The following is a 24,886-nucleotide window of genomic DNA, read 5'->3' as shown; positions in this document are numbered from 1 at the left end:
ATGTGTTGTGTAGATACCCTTTAAAAATCAAAATGGAATTTTGATTGTTTTAAGTAGGATTAACCTCTATATATTAATAAACCCTAAGTGTTTGGATTGTCCCATTCATTCAGAGAATTTTCCATGAGTTTTACTAGTTTTAAGGCTTTTTCCGTACATATTTTATACATTCATTGTTATATTAACTCTTAGGTGGCCTGTAGTTTTTGCTGTTGTTAGCAGCATCTTTTCATTATATACCATAATTCATAATTATATAGAGAAATACTGATGAATTTGTAAGCTGATTCTGTACCTGATGAACTCATTGAACTCTCTTGTTAGTTGTAATAGTTCTCTAGGTAAATGATCATACTGTCTGCAAATAGTGACAGTTTTAATTCTTCTCAAGGTAAGTATACCTCGTCAGTAATTCTGGTGTAGTGCTCGACAGTAATGAAAGAGTGGGCTTTCTTTTGTTATATTTATTGTTGCTCTATGTTTTGTTTTATTTGTCACTTGTTTCTTTTTTTAACTCAAAGCAAAAACACATGAAGTTTCTCTAATACCATTTAAAATTTTTGTTAAATTAATAAAACATTTTTGTAGTGGTTTTAGGATCACAGCAAACTGAGTAGAAAGAACAGAGATTTCCTATGTACCCCATCTCCACTACATACAACATCCTCCGCCAGCAACATCCCACATCAGAGTGTACAATGGTATAACCCATGAACCACCCACAGTCCGTAGTTTTCCTTAGGGTTTACTCTTGGCATTGCATATTCTATGGGCTTTGAGAAATGCATAATGACATGTGTCTGGCATTATAGTATCATACAGAATACCTTCACAGCCCAGAATTCCCCTGTGCTCTGCCAATTCATCCCTCCCTTACCCCAACCTCTGGCAATCACTGATATTTTTACTGTCTACCTAGTATCACCTTTCCAGAATGTCATATTGTTGGAGTCATAAAATATGTAACCTTTTGAGATTGACTTTTTTTTTTTTAGCATTGATAATATTCCCTTGTCTGGATGTACCATAGTTTGTTTATCCATTCACCTACTGAATGACACCTTAGTTACTTTCCGGTTTTGGCAATTATGAATAAAGCTTCCATAGATATCTAGGTGCCTTTTTTTGCATGGACATAAATTTTCAGCTCCTTTGGCTAAATGTAGATCTTCCTTGACTTACAATGGGGTTACATTCTAATAAACCCATCATATATTGACAATATGGTAAGTTGAAATGCATTTAATACACCTAACCTATGGACATCATAGCTTAGCTAACCTACCTTAAACATGCATATAACATTTACATTAGCCTACAGTTGGGCAAAATAATCTAACAGAAAGCCTATTTTTAAATAAAGTATTGAATAGCTCATGTAATTTATTGAACACTGTACTGAAAGTGAAAAACAAAATGATTGTCAGTGTCTTGGTTGTTTGCCCTCCTGATCATGTGGCTGATGGGAGCTGCAGCTCATTACTGCTGCCCAGCATCGTGAGAGAGTATTATACTGAATATCGCGAGCCCAGGAAAAGATCAAAAGTCAAAATTGAAAGTATGGTTTCTACGGAATGTCTATCACTTTTGCACCATTGTAAAGTGCAAAAATAATAAGTTGAACCATATTAAGGAACACAAGTGCTGGATATTATAGTAGGAGAATGTTTAATTTTGAAAAAAAAATTGTCAAACTGTCTTCTAAGTGGCTATTCTGTTTTCCATTCCTATTAGCAGTGAATGAGAGTTCCTGTTGCTCCACATCCTTGCCAGTGTGTGGTGATGTGTTGTTGTCAGTGTTCTGGATTTTGGCCAATCTAAGTGATGTGTAGTGATATCTAGTTGTTTTAATTTGAAGTTTCTTATGACATAAGATGTTGAACATCTTTTCATACACTTATTTGTCATCTGTATATCTTCTTTGGTGAGATATCTTTTGCCCACTTTTTAATTGGGCAGTTTCTCTTATTGATGAGTTTTAAGAATTCTTTGTATATTTTGGACAATAGTCCTTTATCTGATAGGTCTCTTGCAAATGTTTTCCCCAAGTCTGTGTGACTTGTCATCTTATTCTCTTGACATTGTCTTTTGTAGAGCATACGTTAAAATTTTAATGAAGTACAGCTTGTCTTAAATGGATCATGCCTATCTAAAAAGTTGTCACCATGCTCAAAATCATCTAGGTATTCTCCTATGTTATCTTTTACAAATCTTATAGTTTTACATTTTACATTTAGTCTATGATCATTTTGAGTTAATTTTAGTGAATGGTATAAGCTTTCTCTAAATTCTTTTTTTTTTTTTTTAATGTGGATGTCTACTTGTTCCAGCACCATATGTTGAAAGGGCTATTTTTGCTCCATTGTATTTCCTTTACTCCTTTGTCAATGATCACTTGCCTATATTTATGTGGGTGTATTTCTGAGCTCTGTTCCATTGATCTGTTTGTCTAATCTTTTGCCAATACCATACTGTCTTGATTACTGTAGCTTTATAGTAAATCTTGAAAATGGGTCATGTCAGTCCTGTGACTTTGTTCTTCTCCTTTAGTATTAAATGGTCTATTGTGGGCCTTTTGTCTTTCCATATAAACTATAGATCCATTACCATTTATATATGTTTTATTTACCATGTTAAGATAGTTATTTTTGTTCTGCATTTGTTGAGTTTTTTTTAAACCACTTGTAAATATTGAACTTTAGCAAATGTTATTACTGCACTGATTGAGGTAATCTTCCTTATATTATTTTTTGTGATGAGTTACATTAACATATCAGTAGTTCCCCTTATTTAACTATTGAGCTGTGTAAGCACTATGAAATGAAGCCAGTTCTCACTTTGTGTGGTTCAGAGTTGTACAAATTATAGTTTTCACAGTTTAGTAAATTAACACCAGTCCTCCAAAAATATGGTCTAAATTTCATTTACCATGGTGTATATTAACTGCGAGTTGTTGCATAAAGTTCAAATTTCTTTGTTAGCACTTCAGCCCACAAATCTCTATATAAATAACAGGTGTACGTCTGATCAGTGACCAATCATTTCATTTCTTTCAGAGTCTGTTGGTAATTAGTGATTAATCACTGTGCATCTATTACTCAGTTTTCACATATAGAGAACAAAGCATGCATTTGTGTTGCTTTCTTGCTCCCAGTGATAAGCTTACCTGACATTTTACAAAATTGGATGATCAAAAGAGAATTGGCCAGCAAAGGTAAAAATGCAGCCAAAAGAAGGGTGAGGAGAAGAGGAAGAGGAGGAGGAGTAAGGGGAAGGGGGAGGAGCAAGGGGCGAAGAAGAAAAGTGGTGATGCTGAAAGTGAAATACAAATAGAATGTAGATGAAGTTGTACAAGAAATAGCTGACCTTGGACACGTTGGCACTGCCGCCAATGGAAAGACTCTGGATTTGCAGCCAGAAGAAATTAATGAAGGTGAACTAATTGACATAAATGAGGAAAGTAATTGTGATAAAAAGGATAAAGATATCCTAGGGGAAGTGACATCAGCAATTAACTTCATGTTAAAGAAACTCAGGGAGATATTTCATGACATTTGAAAGCTCAAAGAATAAAATGGTGGGAACTGATCCAAACTTTTGGAAAGGAGTATGAAAATTCTTTAAGGCTTTGAGGAGATACTTCTCTGGTATTGTGAATTATATGATAATAAGAGGAAGGCAAGCACTGTTCAAAATATTCTTAATAAACATTTTACAAAGAAATAAAACTAATTCTCAATTTTTCTAGTGTTTTAAATTACAGTGTGCTAAATAGGTTTAGAGTTACTATTTTTTTAATTTCCTTATGCATTTATAACCAAATATAAGAAAGTTTTTAGTGTTTAAAAAAAATTTAAAGCTCACAGAGCAAAATGAAGACTGCCTGTACTTCTGTTCCCTAATTTAGGCTTCTCTTTCAAATATTTGGGTGAAGAAGGATGGTAAAAATATTTTATTGTTCTCTATTTAAGTAGGAATCATAATTCATACCTCACTTTTCTTTATAGAGTAATTAAGTTTACTACAGAAACAAGATTACAAACATTTCTTTTAGGTTTGTATAGACTGAATTGGTTTCTCATGGTCATTCAACACTTAATTAGTGTGTTGTAGACCTTTATAAACTATTTTAATGAGTTATATTTTTCTTTGATTGAGAATGAAGCATTGTTATCAAGAATGTTTTTGGTGATTTTAAAATGAAAATAATCTCTTTTATATAGACTTTTTTGACATCGTATGATGGCTGGGCTTTATTTTACATTAAGTAATTGAATAAAATCTCATGAAAAACTAAGGAACTAATTGGTGGCCAGGTCTCAGTGCTCATGTACATTGGTTATTTATCCAGGTGGGACAGATCCACACAGCAAAATTCACAAGAGCCATGTACTATTTTAAAAAAAAATAATTACACACATAAATATAGAATAGAGCAATTTAAAATTTTATTCTTATTAGTTATGCTAATTAGATTTTGTAAGTATTTATATGTGTAAAATCTTATTTAGTTGATTAGGTTTTATTCTTATTACAATTAGTTTACCTTCATTCTTGGATTCTAATTGAAAGCATGAGGATGGAGTGAGATTTGTGTAATACAGGCAGCCCTTCTGAAAATACAGCATAAGCAATAAAAATATGTGTGCCTGATCTATCAACTTGATTTAATTTAATTGGTAATATATTAGAAACACATTATTCAGAGAGAAAGAGATGAATCTATATCTTCATCTGTAGTAAGTTATATTACAAATCATGTATAAGACAGACAAAAATGAAACAGTATAGGTGCATTTTTTCCATGAATAAGATAGAATACATAAAATATTCAAAGGGATATACTAGAAAACTATCCTGAAATAAATATGAATATTTGTATTGATAAGCTATTCTATGTCTAAGAAAAGTAGACGCAGATTCACTAATATAAAGAAATATTGTAATGAAATTGATTGTAAACTAAAGAGAGAATTCCATAGAAACCCAAGGAATAATCACAACTGGAATAAAAACAGGTGACATGATTAGATACTGTTTAGGTTCATAGTACACTATAGCAACATTTAATGCTATATAATACTATAACTTTGTCTATAACATTCTCAGCAAAAGTATGCTCTAGGAATCTTATACTTTTCAAACTTTTCTTCAAACATAAAGGCCACAGAAGATATTTTCAAATGTAAGAATTTAGGGTATATAATTCCTATGAAGTTTTTTCAAAAATACTACAAATGATAAATTTGGCACCAACTTACAAAGCAGTAGAAGTATAGTGATAAAATAACTGGCAATGCATCAATTTAATTGAAGAACTAAACTTGTGGAAAATATGGCTTCTAAACAGAATTTTTATGCTATAAACTATGAAGACAGTGTTATGCTAATAACTGCAAGAGTCAGGAATAAGAGAATATGGGAGATTGTGTAATATTGATTTCCCTATATTTCAAAACAGAAGACCAAAAATATAGTTGTAAAATATGACCAATCTGTAATATATTTAAGAGTACCTAAGATTTAAAGGCAACAAGAACTAATATTAATATAACCAACCAAAATTAAGTGTTGGCAGTGATAGCAGTGGGAATGATCATAAGAAAAGACACAAATTTTATATTGTTCCTGATATGCAAAATTCGTAAACAGAGAATAAATGGATACCTGGTTACAAATGTAACCAATACTGTTGTCTATAGTAACTGAACTAGTTTACATTCCCACCAATAGTACACAAGGGTTCCATTTTCCCCATATCTTTGTCAACACTGGTTAGCTCTTGTTTTCTTGATGATAGGCATTCTTACAGGTAGGAGATATCTCATTGTGGTTTTGATTTCCTTTCCCTGAGTATTAGTGATGTTGAACATCTTCTCCTGTACCTTTTGGTCATTTGGATGTCTTCTCTGGAAAAATATGTATTTATTTCCTCTACCCATTTTTTAATTGTATTGGTTGTAGTTTTTGTTACTGAGTTGCATGAGCTTTTTATAAATATTTATAGAGTAAATATTTTTATTATATATTTTATAAACCCCTTAGTGTTAGGGTATAGAAATGCAACTGAATTCTGTGTATTGATTTTATAGCCTGCAACTTTACTGAATGCATTGATTAAATCCAATAGTTTTTTAGTTTTGTCTTTGGGATTTTTAATATATAAGATCTATTACCATCAAACAGCAACAATTTTACTTCTTCTTTTCCAGTTTGGAGTCCTTTTATTCTTTTGTCTTGCCTAATTGTTCTAGCTAGGACTTCCTGTACTATGTTGAATAAGAGTAGTGAGAGTAGGCACCCTTGTATTGTTCCTGATGTTAAAGGAAAAGCTTTGTTTATCTCTGAGTATAAGGTTAGCTGTGGGTTTGTTGTATATGCCCCTTATTATGTTGATGTATGCTTTTCATACACTTAATCTATTGAGAGTTCTTATCATTAAGGGGTGTTGTATTTTTGTCAAATTCCTTTTCTTTGTATATTGAGATGATCAAAATTTTTATCTTTCATTCTAGTAATGTGGTGTATCACATTTATTGATTTGCATAATCAACCATCCTTTTATCCCAGAGAAAAATCCCACTTGATCATAGTGTAATATATCAGTTTGCTAATATTTTGTTGAGAATTTTTTCATTTATATTTATCAGGGATATTGGTCTATAGTTTTCTTGTAGTGTCCTTATCTGAATTTGGTATCAGGGAAATGTTGGTCTTTAGAATGAGTTTGGAATTCTTGCCTCTTCAGGTTTTTGGAAGAGTTTGGGAGAAATTGGCATTAATTCTTCTTTAAATGTCTGGTAGTATTTGCCCACGAAGCCATCTGATCCTGGGTTTTTTCTCTGTTGGAAGGTTTTTGATTATTGATTCAATTTCCTCCCTTATTATTGATCTCTTTAGACTTGCTATTTCTTCCTGGTTCAGTCTCAGTAGGTTGTGTGATTCTGGGAAATTATCCATTTCTTCTAGGTTATCTAATTTGTTGGCATATAATTATTCATAGTAGTCTCTTATGATACTACGTATTTCTGTAGTGTCAGTTACTATTTCTCCTCTTTCACTTCTGACCTTATCTTTGTTTTTTTTTTCCTTAGCCTCACTAAAGGTTTGTCAATTTTGTTTATCTTTTCAAAAAAAAAAAACAGCTTTTGGTTTCCTTGATCTTTTCTATTGTTTCTCTGCTGTCTATTGCATTTATTTCCACTTTGATCTTTATTATTTCCTCCCTTCTGCTAACTTTGGGCTTAATTTGTTCTTTTTCTAGTTCCTTGAGATATAAAATTAAGTTGTTTGTGATTTACTTTCTTAATATATGCATTTATTGCTATAAATTTTCCTCTCAAAACCACTTTTGCAGTGTCCCATAGGTTTTGGTATGTTTTTCATTTTCATTGTTTCAAAATACTCTTTGATTTCTTCTTTGATTCCTTGATTGTTCCAGAGTCTGCTGTTTAGTTTTCACATACTTGTAGATTTTCCAGCTTTCCTCATGTTGTTTTCTAGTTTCATACCATTGTGGACAGAAAAGATACTTGGTATGATTTCAGTCTTCTTAAATTTGCTAAGATTTGTTTTTTTGACATATCATATGATCTATCCTTAAGAATACTCTGTGTGCAGCTAAGAAAGTATTCTGCTGCTGTTGGATAAAATGTCCTAGAGATGTCTATTAGGTCCGTTTGGTCTAAGGTCTGGTTCAAGTTGATTTTTTTCCTTGATTTTCTGTCCAAATGATCTATTAATTGTTAAAAGAGGGGTACTGAAGTCCCCTTCCAGTATTGTATTGTTGTCTATCTCTCCCTTTATGTATGTTAGTATTTGCTTAATATATTTAGGTGTTCCAATGTTGAGTGCTTATATATTTATGATTGTTATATCTTCTTGATTGATCCCTTTACCATTATATAATTAACTTCCTTGTCTCTTGTTACTGTTTTTGGCTAAAATCTATTTTGTCTGATATAAGTATAGCAATCCCTGGTTTCTTTTGGTTTCCACTTGTGTGGAGTATCTTTATCCATCCCTTTATTTTGAGTCAGTGCATGTCCTTAAATCTGAAATTTGTCTCTATATCCAGAATAGGCAGGATATAGTAGGATTTTATTTTTTTTATCCATCCATCCACTCTGTACTTTTTGATTCATGATTTCAAAATCCGTTTACATTTAGAGTACTTATTGGTATATAAGGACATACTAATAACATCTTATGCTTTCTGGTTGTTTTGTATTTTCATTGTTTCTTTTTCTGTCTCTGCATACTTTCATTAATTGGTTATTTTCCATGGTGGTATATTCTGTTTCTCCTTTCCTTATCTTTAATGGATCTACTCTAAGTTTTTGCTTTGTGATTACCTTGTGATTCACATAAAACATCTGTTATTGATGTCACAATTTACCTCCTTTTATGTTGTATATTCATTGACAATTTATAGTCACTATAATTATTTTTACTATTATTTTCCTTTAACTTCTATATTATAATTGAGTGGTTAACACACTATCCTAATACAGAGGTACAGTTTTCTAAGACTGACTATATATTTTCCACCTTTACCAGTGTGTTGTTACTTTAATATATTTTCATGAAGCTGAATAGTGTCTTTAATTTCACCCTGAAGAACTCATTTCAGCATTTCTTGCAAGGCAGGTCTAGTGTGGTGAATTCCCTCAGTTTGTGTTTTTCTGGGAAAGCCTATATTTCTCTTCATATCCAAAGGATAACTTGCCAGATAAAGTATTCTTTGCTGACAATTTTTATCTTTCAACATTTTGAATGTCATTCCATTCTCTCTGGCCTATAGAATAGGGTACATTATTTTTTCCCCTGCCTGCCTTTCAGATTCTTTATCATTAATTTTTTACGGTTTCACTGTAATGTGTCTTGGAGAAGATATTGTTCCATTGAGATAGTAGGGAATTGTATTAGCTAGTGGACTTCTATGTCCAGATTTTTACCCAGGCTTGGGAAGTTCTCACTTTTATTTCTTTAAATAACCTCTCTGTTACCTCTCCCTACTTTCTCCTTTTGGAATCCCATTTGTTCTGATACTTGCCTTTTTGATAGTATCCAATATTTCTTATGGAATTTTTTCATTCTTTTTAAATCTTAGTTCTCTCTCTTTTCTGTTATTTCTATATTCCTATCCTCCAAGTCATTTGTGCTTTCCTCCATCAGGTCTGCCATGCTTCATATGCTTTCTTTTGCATAATTCATCTCACTCCGTGAATTCTTCACTTCTAGAATTTCTGTTTTTGTTTTTAAATAATTTCAATCTCTTTGGTAAATATATCCCTCTATTCATACATTTTATTCCTGAATTCACTGAATTATTTTTCTGAGTTTTCTTGTAGTTGATTGAGTTTCTTCATAACAGCTACTTTGAATTCTTCATTAGTCAGATCACAATATTCCAGGTCTTTGAGCTCAGCTGCTAGAGAATTATCATTTGCTTTTTGTGATACATTATTTCTTTGATTTTTCATATTGCTTTTAGTTATACATTTCTGCTTTTTCATTTGAAATAGCAGGCACCTCCTTAACTTAGATTTTATGCTTTCTCTGGTTCTTACAGTTCACCAGCCTGGCTATTAGAAAGCTCTCATTGGTTTTCTGGAAGGTGGTGCTATAGCTTGTTTGTGGTTTCTCCCTTGCCCACAGATCACTGCCTTTCTGAGCATGCTGTCTGTGCACAAGGGGCCAGCAGCCCAGTGGGAGAGATATGGATCTAGCACTCAGTGTGGTGGGGATACATGAAAACCCAGTCAGGATATCCCTATGGGTGGCACTTCCAGAAGCTCATGGGTGGACTTTCTACTGAGCACAGTGTCTTCAAGGCTGTTTGAAATTCTCATCTGCCTCTTTCCCTATGTCTTTCCTCCCACAAGCCTTAGAGTTCCTACCTTAGTACTCCAGGTACTGGTGGAGAGAAATGGGTTTCTCCAGCCACATCCTGCCCAGTTAGGGTAGTCAAGCCCTTCCTCAATGCCATCTTATTTCCTGGTGGGAGAAATCATCTTTGCCAGATAAACCAGGCCAGTCATCCCCTCCTTGGGGGTGGGGAAGCATGGGAAATTTTCTCTTATCTCCTATGCTTCAACCAAGCTTGTATTTTTCTCTGTTTCTTCCTTCCTTCCTCTCTTCCTTTCCCTTTTTCGTTTTTTTCTTCAGTGCTGTGTATGAGCCTCCCTTGAGAAGGACTGGGCTTCTGCAAGTTCTCTTTCAAGGGTGAGTGCTGCCTGATTCAGTACTAATCTGATTCTTGCCTGACAGCAGTGAGGACAGTCCAGGCAGTCTTGCTGGCTCCACTGGCTTTACAGCCCATATGGAAATTTGTCTATCTCCTGCCTGCTGACCAGTAGGTGAGATTTCTTCTGAGTCCCTTGGAGCAAGGTGCAAAGTCCAAAACCCCCCACAGAAGCTCTCTTGTTTGTGTATGAATGTCTAATTTGTCGATTAAAAAGGGGGATAAAAAGGAGAAATGTCTTATGCCCTCATGTTGCTGATGTCACTCCAAACCATTCTTTTAAATAATTAGGTTGGATGGTTACCAGGGACTAGAAAATAAAATTGGTAATTTCAGCACAAAACTGGAAACAATAAAAAGAAACAAAGCAAATTCTGGGATTGAAAATATAATAATGGATATTAAGAATCAAATGTATGGATTTAATAGCAAATTAGACAAAACTTAGAATTATTAAGCTAAAAAACAGGACAGGAAAAAAATACCAGCATGGAAAATGAGAAATAAAGAGATAAATATTACAGTAAATGAGAAATAAAGCAAAGGGCTTTAAGAGTCACAGAGGATGAGGTAGAAACTTTTTTTTTTTTAGAAACTTCTAACATGTGAGTATAATTTGAAACTCAAGAGAGCCAAGACACTCTTGAACAGAGAGTTAAGAAGATTTAATTTGTCAGGAAACAAGATGTGTTATAAAGCTACAGTAATTAAAGGAATGTGTGGTATTGGTGCAAAGATTGTCTGATATATCAATAGAATGGACTAGAGTTCATAAGCATTCATGTATAGACATTTGAATGGTGACCAAAATGGCATAATAGATTTTTTTAAGTGACTTTTAAAAATAGACTTTTAAAAAATGAAATTGAGTCACCTAGGTATATTAATACATATTTTTAAATGTATTATGAATTTAAAATATCTCTCTACCTTATACAAAAATAAAATCTGGATGAATTGTGAATCTAAATATAAAAGAATAAATCACAAAGCTTTTGAAAGATAAAAGAACAATATCTTTCTGATACCTAGTTAGGAAATTCTTAAATAGGATATCCCCCAAGAAAACTAATCAAGAAGAAAAGAACCAATATTTAGGACTCCATTAAAATAAGAACTTTTGTTCATCAATAGACACTATTTAGAGAATCAAAAGACAAGATTAGTTAGTCATATGGTATTTGTAATATACAAATATAACCAACAAAGGGACACTATCCATTCATTAAGGAACTCCCAGGCAACACCAAGTAGTGGAGAAGCTATAGGGCAACTGAAACTCTCACATACTGCTGATGTAATGTACCACCACTTTGGAACACAAATGAACATATGCACTCCCCGTGAGACAGAAATTGTACTCCTAGGTGATACCCAAAAGAAATGGATGAACATTTGTACCAAAGTACATGTATAAGAATATTCATAGCAACATTATAATAGCTGTAAATTGAAATAACCAAAACATCAACAGAAAAATGGCCTATCTGTAAGATAAAATACCTTTAGAATAATATACATGCATGAACTGCTGCTACAGGCAGCAACATGGATCTCTAAATTTGTTGCATTAAAGGAACATGATACAATAGAATACATGGTATTTGGTTTTATTTGTATAAAGTTTAAATACAGGCAGAACTAATCTGTGGTTTTTGAGATCAGTGTAGTGGTCACCATTGGAGTAGAAGGATAGGATAGTGATTGTGTTCTCGGGGAGGCAAGGTTCTTGTCCCATCGCAGAAAGAATTCAGAAACAAGACATGGAGATCAAGAAAGTAAACTGAGGATTTATTTAAGCAAGAATATGCTCTCAAAGGGAGAGTGGGCAGACAGGTGAATAGCTGCCCTGGGTTTCTTAGGGAATTGGTCAGTGGTTACCCCATATCAACCTTGCGAAATAGTTTTAAGTTTTGTTTATGATTTTCAGAGGCATACGCAAGAAATGACCCAAGTCAAGTTAGCCTTACAAAATAAGCTAAATTTAAGCTCTGTTTGCATAACTAACTGTTTTTGTCTGCTCAGGGACTCAAGGCTGGTCTCTGTGATTCTAACAGTAGCAAGGCTAAAACCTTAGCAACTTTGCCTTGGGTACTTCAGAATAGCATCATAATAAGCTCATCAGATACAGATAGGAAATATATACATATAACTGTGGCCATCTGTGTGTGATGTTTATGTACTTAAAACTCTTGTTGGTAACTATCTTCACTGTGGCATGGTGCCACTCTGAACATTAGTATGTTTAAGGCTTTTAGTTCTTACTAAACAGTGCAATCGGCTACCTTATAAGATATGATTGATTTGCATAAGTTTATCATCTGTTGAGGACTCAACCTCATTTTCAAATGTTTGAACAAGCTCATATTATAATAAGTAAACATTAAAAAAATTAATCTGCTGGTAATAGATTTTCCCAAATAAACACATTTCCGCTATAATCACAGGATATTATGGATATTCTGCCATTTCTGTCATCTGAATTTTAGTCTAATTTTGTGAAGCTCATTACTGAAAAGTGGATGGTTCACTGATTTGCACTCTCAAGAATTTACTTAAATTAGGAGATATCTTGCATCCTGTGTGTATAATGATATCTGGTTATAAACTGATTTAATCAGCCTAACATTTTAATTAGTAAAAAAGCCTTTAGTCATTCTCATAAAACCATACAAACTACTTATTTTATTATTATAATTTTTATTAATAACAGCAGATATAGCTAATTTTTTGCACCCCACAAATAATTTGGGAAATATCTGTAGAAAGAAAATGAAAACTGTGAATATATCAACTAAGTGATGAAACTATTTCCAGCATAGGATAAAAGATGAGAAGTATTACTCAGAAGGTATTTAGAAATATAACTTTGTGGAGAACATGATTCATTTTATCAGTATGGCAGGTGATAAGACAGTGCCAGCATCTTTTTAAAAGTTTTAACTAAAAATTATAAAGAAATTGCCTGCATTAAATATAATTGGAAGTTCACAATCTTTGGAAAGTATTTAAAACATGGCAGACACTTTAGATGAGGAAATGGAGGAAGTTCAAAGTTCAACACAAACCTGCGAAACTATATGTCAGTTAGTAAATGACATAGTTAAATCTTGAAACTTAATAAACCAGATGAATGTAAACCAGAAGGTAACTTTCTGAGAGAGTACTTTAACTATGCTCACCATAGAAATAATACAGAATTTCCATGGGTTATGGTACATTTTGTCAACTGAATGTATCACAAAATATGGGAAGTTCAAAGTAGGGCTGTAAATAATCACATGACAATGATTTTTAATAAAGTCAGTGTAAAAGATAGAATGTGGTCCTACTTGTTTGCTTTCATAGTTTATGAAAGTTTATAATACAAAGTATATAATACAAAGTATAATACAAAGTATTATATTCAGTAAAATTTGTTTATAAAAGTAACAGCACATTGCCTTGTTTACAGCAGTTTTAAAATAAACACCTGTAGGATGAGCAAGTGAATGAGTGTCATAGTTAATCAACCATATTCAATGTCTCGGTTTTGTCAGACACAATGTCAGATGGCTACGATGTTGTCATTAATGTGCCAGACAAGGTCCCTATCCTCATGAGGTTTACAATCTGTCCAGATAGACATAGTAATCAAATAATATCAAACGGTAAAGGTAAAAACAAACAAACAATATCAAGGTACTAGAGGATTTTATATTACTGAGGGGGTAAGTAGTTGGGGTAACAACTACTTAATCTCAGGCTCAGAAGAGTAACTTTGCAGCTGAGAGCTGAAGAAAAGTTAGCAGTAATTAGATGCAAGGGTAGGCTGTTATGGGCAGAGAAAACTATGTGTAATTGTATGTCCTCCAGTGAGAGAGTGTGCTGTGTTCAGGGAAATGCAGGAAATCCAGCATAAAGGGCAAGAGAGAGAGATGTGCCCAGAGTAGGAGTGATGGGCAGCGGGCAATCATACATGCCCCAAGCAAAGGAAAGCTTGGAAGGATTCTAGGCAGGGAAATGACATGACCAGACCCCTGTGTTTAAAAGACCCTCTGACAGAAATGAGGAGGGGAGAATGGAGTTGGACAAAAGTTCATGGAGAGATTCAGACAACTTAAGTCATAGTTCTGGTGAGAAACGAGGATAATGTATGAAGAGGGTAGCAGTAGAGATGGAGATAAATGTGCAGTTTTGGGAGAAAGAAGATAAGGAAGCAAAGATTACTTTGAATTTTCTAGGTGGGTAAAGTGAAAATTTATTGAAATTAGAACTATTGTAGAAGAAATAGACTTGGAAAGAAGATCATAAGTTGAGTTTTGAGTACTTAGGGTTTGAGATGAATGTGAAACATGCAAGTGCGGATTTCAAGAAGGTAAGGAAACATTTCAGTCTGGAGTACTGCACAAACCAGGAAGGAATATAACAGTGGGTGTATCTGGGCGCATAGAAAACATGGGTGTAAAAGAGATTATGAGATTGCCAAGAGGAAGAATGTAGAGTGAACACAGAAGGGGTCTAGGACATATCCCTGACAATTTCTCACATCCACTCATTTGCTGATAGGCAGGGAAGTGGTAGGCAAAGATACCATAAAGATCTACCTTAGGCAGCAGTTAAATTGAGAAACCCAAGAGAACTCTGAGGATCCTACATTAATCAGAGTCACTGCATATGATTGTACTGTTTAAGCATTGCACAATGACCTCCAGCTCAAGCTCAGGTCCCTGGTTAGGGGGTCTGCCAGCCAAAGAAATGAGTTTTTTGCCATATGTCTATAGGGAGCACTTACTGTCATTTATACAAAGATGCAGTATGTGCTTGTCACCATCATTGGTCTAGTTTTGCTTTCTCAAGGCTAAGAAAAGGCTGTGCTATATATATACAAGTGGGACAGGCAGCTAATTCCTACTATTCGAGTTAACTATTTAAAATAACACAATTATTAAAATGAAAATATACCTGGGAAAAGTATGTGAGTTTTGTCCATGTTTCACAGTTAAATTTAAATTAACATATCGGGTATTCTTCTAAAGCAATATTCAGTAAATATGGGAGAATTGGGGAGATTATAGGACACAGGGGAAAAGGCTAATGGTAAAGCTGAAAAAGAAGAAACGGTGCCTAAAGAAGGAATTTTCAGCATTTTTGATGAGCATTCCATCAAGCTCTATTTCATACTTCGGGCATTGTCCATCCACTAAAACACTCACAGGTCTTGTATATCAGAGCTTGAAGTTTATGATCATTTTATCCAATGTTTTCTAACCCAAATTATACTATAGGCAAATGAGCTTTCTTACACCTCAACCTATAACTGCAAAACTAAGGGGAAAAGTTGGGAAATAAGAAGGGAATCCAGCATTTTGTCACCTCAGAAGTTTATAAAATAGTGTACGGGTGTGATGTTCTGGAGCTGGTCATTAGGAAACATTGACTTCACCTTGAACTAAGGACTCAAGTGTGACTAGCATAAAATTATACTGCAAGCTCATGGTAGAACAAAGTACTGTATTCCAATTAAATCATCTGTAAAATGGGATGATAATAGCTCATTAATTTTTCCTTCAGAGTTTAAGATTACAGAAAAAAAGTAGAAAGAACAGAATTTAAACAGTACTTTGGTTCAGAAAGAGGGCAGTAAGTGTGAAGGTCTTTGTATTTATATTAAATGTAATATTTAATGATCATCCAGATTTAAACCCTACTGATAACTTTTGCAATTAGCTAAATCATTAGCTGTAATATTTAAATTTACCAATTTAAAAGGGAGCATCACTAAATATTTCCAATTGCTTATATTCCAACTCATCACAGGGAATATTGAATCTCTTGTTTAAAAATGGCCAAAAAGGAAATTGGCACTACGGTAGTAACATGTTTGAGAAAATGGAGCAGTAAGGAAATGATATGTGTGTTACTAACATAACTCATTTCCATATGTTCCTCCAGCATCCCATCCCCAAACACACGTAAATTTGAGAACATTTCCTCTGAATAGTTTCTAAACATTTTTCTTTTTTCATAAAGTGCTTTCATCAGAAGATGGCAGTAAAATCTCATAACCCATAATGTTTACAAGTCTTTTCCAACAGTGTAATCAAATTTTTTGGAATATTTATAAAATTTTATTCTTACTTAAACTGCTAATCTGTTGAGATGCTGTTTGGTATGAATAATGCAACAGCACACTGATTTTTGAAGGCAGTGGGATGAGAGACACTTTATAATTTGAACAACTCCTCGGCAAAAATAAACAATTTATTTGATCCTTTAAATTAGTGGAAATGGGTGTATACCATTTTAAAGTTGTTTTTTAATTTTCTTAGAGAAACGCTTTAAAAAATTACTATAATGTAGATTCTTTTAAAGACAAGTTCATTTGAAAGTATGCAAACATATTTGTATGTGAAATGAGGCCCAATAACTGAAGAACAAATAAAAAAATACATATTTTACTTTCTGAATTAAAAAATAGAAAAAAATGGCATTCTGAGGTAATCGCAAATAATTTTTTGTTTCTAAATTTGTTATTTTCAATTGATCTATTTTTGAGTCTCTTTTGTAATGATATTTAATATGCTATCAGTGAACTACACCTGAGCATAAAGAAAATTTGATCTTGACAAGATATTATAATAGTGAAAGTACATTATGAAGAAATAAGAACCATATGATGAAAATTCCTATACACCAAACTATGGGATTTGAACTTGCATGCCTCACAATCTCATATTCTAGAGAGCCAGATTATATTTTTAAGGTGTATATATCCATTATCTACATATTGTCTGTACACATTGGTTGTGTATCAGTTATTTATACATCATCTCTCAGCCCTTTCCTCACCCATCTGGATCTGCTAATATGGTACCTAAGAGTCTGAAAACCACTTCTCCAGACTCCCTTTTAAGTGGGCTTCCTCTTAGAATCTGACCACGGAAGCAGTGGGAAGGGGAGGAGGAGGCTGTTTTACCATTCTCAGGCTCCAGCTTCTTTCTGCTGTCCCAGCACCAATCCAGCTAGCCAGGCCTTCGGTGGTCATCTCAGTGGTCTCAGAAGCATCCATGCAGTGCCTGGCTCTCCAGGGGTCTGTGCACTAGCCTCACAGTGGTTCCAGTTGGTGTCCAAATACTAGTCCACATGCCTCATGCAAAAGTGTAAGAACCTCTCACCTTTTCTTACTTCTCCAGCTCTGGTGATTTTAGCTGTTTCTTGTTGTTAAACCTGAGATTCCTCCACTTACTCTGTTGGTTCTTCCTGCTTCCAACATCTGTGTAATCACTTCTGTCTATTAAATTCCCTTTGAAATACCTATCATGGTTTCTGTTTCCCTGAATGCTTCCCTATTACCTGATAGGAGAATACAATGAAAAGCCAGCAAAATAGTGAGTTGTAAGAAGAAAGAATTGTCCCTAGTTTTAGTTTTTTGTTTGTTTGTTTGTTTTTATTTCATTGCTAATTTGGTCCGGGTTCATTACCTTTAAAAACATCAAATTTATTTTTGTACCACAAGCAAAATTTCATTAGAAAGAGTAATACTTCAAAGAACATACCCATATGAGTGTTTTTTACTTGTATGATAAACTCACAGTATATACTCTAAAATTCATAATCCTGTATAAAAAATGTTCTCTGTGACGTCTGAAAAAGCCATTTTAAGAGAAGCGGTTTTTTTATGTTTCGTGAATGTCTGAATGCATGCATATGCATAGTCAGGGACTGGCATATCAAAGTCTTAAATAGACTTTGTTCAATTACTTTCTGCAGGATAAAACCCAAGCTGGTGTCATTTAGAGTTCAGGCATTATGAATGATCTTTGCTTTCAGGAAAAAAAAAGCAGCTTCCTGCCTTAGAATCCAGTTAGTCAAACAAGAATTATATCTATGGAAAATGACAAAAACAGACTGTAGTACAAGTAAGTAGATGACACATGGTCTAAGATGATTTTATAGTGTGTTCCAATAGCTAAATTATCAACAGACCAGGACTCTACAAGATGCAATATTTGGAAATCATGAGGCAAACAGTCTGTGTTAAAGAGGCTTATCAGTGTAAAAAGCATTAAACCCAAGAGAAATACTTAAGAAGAGGGTCCTAATCCACTTAAGAGAAACTGATAAGAACAAGGCTAAGTCCTAGGAATGGGGAGACTAGACAGTTTAACAGGCCATTTAAGGCTGTTGACCAAATAATGATGTAAAGGCTGTATAAAGCATCTGGTCCTCAGAACATGCAAAACCCTTTTCTCAAAAGGGTGCACAGGTTTTGATATGATAGGATGCTGAGTCACCGAATGTGGATTCCACACTAATTATATGCTTAGATTCATCCTAAGGTATTGAGGTAAGACTTACAGGAAGGGAGCAATTTGCTCCAGTTTTCAGGAGAAGTTAGGCATTAGGTTGAGGGAAAAGGGATTTATATTTTAATAAGTCAAACCAAACTGACAAAAAAATCCTGGAATATTGTAGTACATAGAAGTTCAAGGATTGGCATCATTTTTCTTTTATCCAACACAGAACTTTGAATATTGTGTATTCTTTTATGATTTATTCCCACCAAATTTTGTTTACATATGTCATAACTAAAGTACATTTTTAGAATTAGATATATGAGTATTTTTCTGTTTAAATTTGTGTTTAAAGCCAAGGCTTCTATCAGTTTCTTTTTTATTTAAATAATATACATATTTAATCACTTTAAAAAGTTAATATTCTCAGAGAACTTCAAAATATTCTTCATAATGATCCATCTATGAAATGAATGTAACTTTAGTGAACAATTTTTTTTCTTTCCTGGTTGTATTTCAAGTATTGTTTTTTTTTTGTTTGTTTTCTATAAATGGCATCTAAAATAATAATTTGGGACGTAAAGATATTGGAGGAATTCAAACAATTATAGAAAATAAGTGATCAGAATGCTGGAGTTTTATAGCCCTAGTTTTATGCTTGATTCTTTTTTTATTTCATACCATGGAAAATTAATTTTGCCATAATAAATTGAATGTATTTTATTCAATTTAAGCATATTGAACTTAATTTTGTATTTAAGTAGATTGCTCTTGTTATATTAAAAAGAAAAGTTCATTTAAATTTCCAAGAGAAAAAGATTTTAAAGAGATAAGATTGCATTGCATTTGATTTTTAAAAATACATTTTATTTAAAATGATTTAAGTGTTATTTAAGGCGTACTGATAGTAACATATTTCATTTCCCACATGTTGAGGAAAATGTACGTAAATTATTACTAGGTCTTCATGTGACTTAGTAATCTAACCTCACACACAATAGCCTGATATAGAACAACCAGTTAATAAGATGGCAATGGAGATTATTGCAATTTTGAAAATACATCTGTTTTTACATAGGTTTTAAAAATTTGCTAATGTTCTATTAGCCCATAAACCTTGTTTCTAAAGTGACATCTCCTCCAGGAAAAAAAATAGGCACATGAGTTAAAATAAAGCATGTTCAACTAAACAGCCCTATCCTCCTTGCAGCTTTAGTGCTTCCATGACTCCATAAAAATTTCTGAAAATATCTTCAGCTCTAGCAACTGGGCCACTTAACATCAGTTTCCTACTCATGAGACACATTCCTTTGGTTTATAGCTTGTGCCTGTTTGCACACCTAGGGAGCTGATAAGTGGGAATATTGCCTCAATTCTCAGAGTGACAGTAGGCAAAGGGGGCTGAGCAATCAGGTGGGAAAGTCATCAGATGATGAGGTTGCCCAGGTGTAGATTCAAACCCTCTGATTTTCTGCTCCAGCCTGGGCACAGATATTATTGTAAATGAGGCCTCTGTACCCTGCCCTTTTGCATTACTGTCAAGGTTTCTTAAAATTCAAGATTTTTTCTTTTTTTCATTGTATCATTTTTGTTTGGCTGAAATAAATCCTCTTTTCAAAAATATTTTATCTATCAGAAACTGCATATGTTAAGGAAACTTTTGAATGCTAGCTTGTCTGAAAATTTTCTCAATTGAGTTTGGCTATATATAAAGTTCCATGTTCAGAATTATTTTTCCACATAACTTTAAAGGCAGTGTTCAATTTTCTTCTAGCATTCTGTTTCATTAGAGAGAAATTTGATATGTATCCTTTTGAGGGTGAAGTGCATTTGTCTCTCATACAACATACAGGGATCACAGTCATGTACATATTTGTTTAATTCTTTCAATAATTGTGCTCAAGGTTTCTGAGCATCTATATACTTCTGTATTGTTTTAAGATTATTAATAAGAATTTAAAACATTCTACACTTTTTCCTAAATTATCACTTTTTGTTTTAGTTTCAGCAACACTAATTGTTTCTTTTGGTAGTCCATTTTTATGTTGTGTATGTGTTTTAAATATCTACTGATTTTTGCTTCTTTTATATAAGATAGGTAGCTGGTATGAGTACTTAAAATAGGCCTTACTCCTGAATGGAAAGTCTGATGTCCACTTGTAGCTGAGGTGTTTCTACTGTTCTCCCCCCACCTGCCCACCCCGCCACACACAGGCGCACACACACACACACACACAAACACACTTCCTATTCCTTCTTCCGTGGTTTGTGTCCCCCATACCACTTATACACACAATATACTCTGTCTCTTTGTGCACTTATTGGCTTTCCCTCCCATCCTAATCTAGCATGTACACGGATTCCTGGAATTTTTGTCTGGTTGATTCACTTCTGTATCCCCATTACCTAGAAGATTATCTGAACAGATATTTATAGAAAGACTGAATAAATGAATGGCCAGTAATCAGTCATCCTCGTCCCCCGTGCAAGAACATGGAGAGGAACTCTATGTAGTATCATTATCCCCAAAAATGTCCCTGATCTCTCCAGGCATCTTCTGCAGTCCTCAAGGCCAAACAGAGCAACTGATTTTGCCTGGAAGTAAGTTCCATGCATGGGTAGACAGATGTCAAGCAACAGAGCTAATCCACAGACATTCCTTAGAGACAAATTGCGACAGGTTCCTGTCCCACATTCTTAACCTACCCTCTGTCCTCACCGATTCCTAGTTTGTAGCCATTTCATTTCTCTTCAGGAAGAACAACTCCCATCTCTGCTTCAAGTCCCTGCTGAGACTGTGGCTTCTGTTTGTTGTTGTTACTGGAAACTCACCATCCTCTCTATTTTGCTACTCACTTTTTCCTATTCTCCTTGATGTGTGTGTGTATGTGTGTGTATGTTTGTTTTTGTTTTGTTTTGTTTTGTTTTTTGTCATCCTCCTCTTTATGGATCTTTAAGGTGTAGAGGAGACGAATCCATAGACTCTGCCTGAAGTTTGACCTGGAAGCCCAGTACTTGTTTAATGGTTAACTGGTTACATTTTTAAGCCTTCAAGGTAGTCTTAGGGAGAAAATTCTATACACAAGTACAAAGTATAAGTTCTTTGTAAGCTAATACAACCTGAGGGGGGATAAAGGACACTAACTAAATCATTGAATTAAGAAAGTACCTGGCAGTGTATTCTTTTTCATGTATTAGCTGGCTATAGGATTTTACTAGTGGCATATATAGCTGTGTATCAGTCCTCTGAAGTAATGGACTTGTAGATATAAGGAGTTTTATACTAAGGCAGAATAATGCATCCAGTCTGGGAATAGTTCAGGAGAGACACTATTTCACAAATGCTGGCCTGTTTTTGAAGATACATGAGGTATTTTTAAAATCATAGTCAATTATAAAATATTTTCCATTTTTAAGCTCTCTTGGTAAAATAACAAGTTTAGGAAAGAAAAGGAGATAAAATTATTCTAACAGAGGCCCACATTTTGTTTCCTTCATATGTCTAATTTAACAAGAAATGATGTAGTCAAGTCCTAATTTCCTTCAGACACAACTCAGAGCAGGTATAAGAAAAATCATTATTCAAGTCATAAAAAATTCACTTAGGTTGACCTGTGTTTTTTTTTAAATAGAGGCTTCTAAAAGAATTCTGTTTCTCTTAAGCACATCCTGATTCCTTTTTGTTACCATGCCAAAAAATATTTGAAAGGTGATAGTATATCCTATTGACAGGTGTCTTGCTGTTTCATATTTAATATTTTCTTTATTTTGGGGAGTTTGTTTTTTCAATCTGTCACTCAGGAGGAGGCAAGGCTGGTTTAAGAGAGGGATTTCAGGTGAGTCCCTGAGCTTCCTGATCTATGTTAAGATAAAATACTTGACTCACTCTTAATGATAAAAGATAAAGTATTGTGCTTAAACATGCTAATGATAATTTTATCATCCTAATGAAATACGTTAGTGTTTATTATACACATTGCATAGATGAGGAAACTAACATTTAGAGAGGGGTTAAGTAGTTTTTCAAATGTCACATACCATTTACGTTGAATATCTGCAATTTGAACACTGCTGGGTTTGAATCCAAAGTAATTGTTCAACATCATGGAATCTTCAATTTCCCGATACAACAAATTTTCACTATCTCAATGTATGAGAAGTTACGTTATCTCTCAATATATGAGAGAATGACTGAGAGAGAGAACAATACATAAGAGTAAAATTAGTCCTTTCAAGTATATCTCCGGATGGAGACCCTAGAAGTGATATTGGCAGAATTGTTCAACAATTCCATTTTTAAATACTGCACTATAAGTCTCAGTAGTGTTATAAGCTATGCTATTTTCCACATCTTAAAAACAAAAAAGCCTTTCTTCCTGTTAAAGTATTGGCTAATCAGCTTTGCTAATTATTCCTTCAAAGCTCTAGCAAAGATTTCTTTAATTAAAATTGAGGCTCAAGTATTTCAAATTCAGGACTTTTCATAATGATTAATGTGTCACATACAATCTTTATATGCTAGTCAGTTAACAATATTTTCATTCTTAAGAATAGAGATGGTGAGTTTCCAGGAGCAGCGTTTGTGAGGCATTTTGGCTGGAATCCCATATTTCAGTTCTAGATAGTTTCTTGCTAGTTCTAAAGTTATGCATTTTATTTTTATGAAAAATCAAAATAACATAGCCTATGAGTTTTTCTCTTTTTCTTAATGATCACTGTGACAGGCATCTCACAATGCCGTTACAGGAATCTTTGAGCTCCCTCTTTCTCCACCTCTACTTCCTTGAATCCTCGGTTGGTTGGTTTTCTTAATGCACAGGGTAAAAGCCATGGCGTATTCCTCCAAAACAGTATGTAGTAGTGGGAAGAACGGTAGGCTAGGAATGAGAATGATGGGCTTCAAAGTTAGACTCTGCCACATATTAATGGAGTATATAAAATGGTAATTTAAAAAAATCCATGTCACAGGACTGCTATGAGGATTAAAAGAGAGAAAAATGTTGAGCCTAGCATATAGGAGACATTAAATAAGTGATCATTTTCTTGCTTAATTAAGTAGGCTTAATGATCAAAGAGTCATTACAAGAGGATTCTATGTTTATCAAACACAACAAACAGAAGAACAACAAAGGGCGAAAGATTTTCCTTTGACTCTTGAGCTTGCTGCAACATGTGGAATGCTTTATTTAACGGAAATAATATTCACATCAAAGCTTTTAGAATTGTGACAATGACTCAGATTCACTGTAACTTTGAAATAATCTTAGAAACATAGAATTAATTGCATAATTACACTATGAGCTCATTGGGTTTGGAGTAGTTTTCTAAACTCACATTCCGTCACATCTTACTCCCTTCTAAACTGCTTTCTGCCTACAAAGCACCACTGAAACCTAAATTCCAAGTTTACTACTAACCGCAGAGTTCCTAAATCCAGGGAATATATTTTTGCTACTGTTATTTGATCTCTGAATGTTGAGAGTGACAGTCTGTCGTAGGCCTTGCTATGGACTCATTTGCAGTCCCCTCCAGATTCATATGTTTATGCCCTAATCCCAACATGATGGTATTTGGATATGAAGCCTTTGGGAGGTAATCAGATTCAGAAGAGTCATGAAAGTGGAGCCCACGTGTTGAGATTAAAGTCCTTAAAAGAAGAGACACTAGAGAACTTGTTCCCTCTCCCTCCCTCCCTCCCTCACCATTTCTTTCCTTCTGTTTCTCCACCAACACCGCCACACCCTCCTTGCCTGCCTGCCTGCCTGCCTAGCCCCATATGAGAACACAGCAAGAAGGCAGCTGTCTGCACTTCAGGAAGAGAGGCCTCACCAAACCCAACCATTCTTTTTTTTTTTTTTTTTGGCGGTACGTGGGCCTCTCGTTGCTGTGGCCTTTCCCGTTGCGGAGCACAGGCTCCAGACGCACGGGCTCAGCAGCCATGGCTCACGGGCCCAGCCACTCTGTGGCATGTGAGATCTTCCCGGACCAGGGCACGAACCCGTGTCCCCTGAATCGGCAGGCAGACTCTCAACCACTGCACCACCAGGGAAGCCCCAAACCCAACCATTCTTATGCCCTGATCTCAGAGTTTCAGCCTCCAGAATTGTGAGAAGACAAACTTCTGTTGTTTAAGCCACTCAGTCTATGGCATTTTATCATGGCCTTGAGTGCCTCTGCATGTTCTTGACAACAGTGCACAGCCCTGACCACTCTTCTCTAGACCTTTGTCAGTGTTCTGTTTGCAGCAAGCAAACCTAAGAGATGACTTTTCTTCTGGGACAAAGAACAGGCTTGTTTATCCTTTGCTATACAGTAGCAGGTTCCCCAAACTTCATGTCCCTCAGTTGCAATGCAAAACCATTCC

Source organism: Delphinus delphis, chromosome 4 (assembly GCF_949987515.2).
Source record: "Delphinus delphis chromosome 4, mDelDel1.2, whole genome shotgun sequence".
NCBI classification, from domain to species: domain Eukaryota; kingdom Metazoa; phylum Chordata; class Mammalia; order Artiodactyla; family Delphinidae; genus Delphinus; species Delphinus delphis.
Note: the sequence above shows the minus strand (reverse complement) of the source record.